The sequence below is a fragment of the Mus pahari genome, chromosome 18 (assembly GCF_900095145.1).
Source record: "Mus pahari chromosome 18, PAHARI_EIJ_v1.1, whole genome shotgun sequence".
Classification (NCBI taxonomy): domain Eukaryota; kingdom Metazoa; phylum Chordata; class Mammalia; order Rodentia; family Muridae; genus Mus; species Mus pahari.
The window spans coordinates 24,168,210-24,169,255 of record NC_034607.1 but is presented as its reverse complement, the minus strand read 5'-3'; the positions used below and the strand labels follow the sequence as shown (position 1 = coordinate 24,169,255).

Sequence of the window (1,046 nt, the reverse complement as noted above, 5' to 3'; positions counted from 1 at the left end):
GAGCCACCATGTGGTTGCTGGGATTTGAACTCCGGACCTTCGGAAGAGCAGTCGGGTGCTCTTACCCACTGAGCCATCTCACCAGCCCAAGTCTTCCTTCTTTATTTTTATTATAGACAATGTTTCACTTTATTGCCCAGGCGAATCACAAGCTCCTTAGCACAATCAATCCTCCTGCCTCAGCCGCCCAGGCAGTCTGAGTGACAGGTTGTCACTGTCATTCCCTGCAGCATTCTTTCACTGTAAATTTATCACTCCTTTTTTTTTTTTTTTAAATTTATTTTCATTTTATGTGCATTGGTCATTCTCAGCTACATAGTAGGTTCAAAACCCATCTTGGCCAAGCGAGACTACACCTTGGTTTGTTTGGTTTTGAGACAAACAGTTTCTCTCTATATAGCCTTGGCTGTCCTGAAACTCAGTCTGTGAAGCAGGCTGGCCTCAGCTACCTGCCTCTGCCTCCGGAGTGATGAGATTAAAGGCGTCCATGCCACCACCACCCTAGCCCCAGAGTACATCTTAAAAAATCCAAAAGGATGGTTGCACACACCTTTAATCCCAGCACTTGGGAGGCAGAGGTAGGCAGATTTCTAAATCGAGGCCAGCCTGGTCTACAGAGTGAGTTCCAGGACAGCCAGGGCGACTCAGAAAACAGTATCTCTAAAGACAAAAATAAACCCAAACCAACCAAACAAAAAACCTGAAAGGATCCTTAATCCGGAATGCACAGTCCTTCCTGCTGTGGACAGTCACTGCAGAGGTCCTAGTCATGGGGTATGCACAGTAGAGGAAACAAAGGGGAAGGGATAGGGAAACTGCTCATAGAAGCCAGGCTGGGTAGCACAAGCCTGTCATACCAGCACTGGGGTGGTTGAGAAGAGGAAAACTTCAAGGCCAGTATGAGACAGACTAAGCCCATGTCCCAAAATGAAAGTTTTTTTGTTTGGTTGGTTGGTTTTTCCAGACAGGGTTTCTCTGTATAGCCCTGGCTGTCCTGGAACTCACTCTGTAGACCAGGCTGGCCTCGAACTCAGAAATCTGCCTGC

At 47.2% G+C, this 1,046-nt stretch overlaps 1 protein-coding gene across 1 annotated transcript in view; it reads left to right on the top strand.

Annotated features, from left to right (window-relative positions):
- Slc25a23 (solute carrier family 25 member 23) overlaps positions 1-1,046 on the top strand; it is a 16,434-nt gene that overhangs the window by 11,220 nt on the left and 4,168 nt on the right. The gene's annotated exons all lie outside the window — the stretch shown is intronic.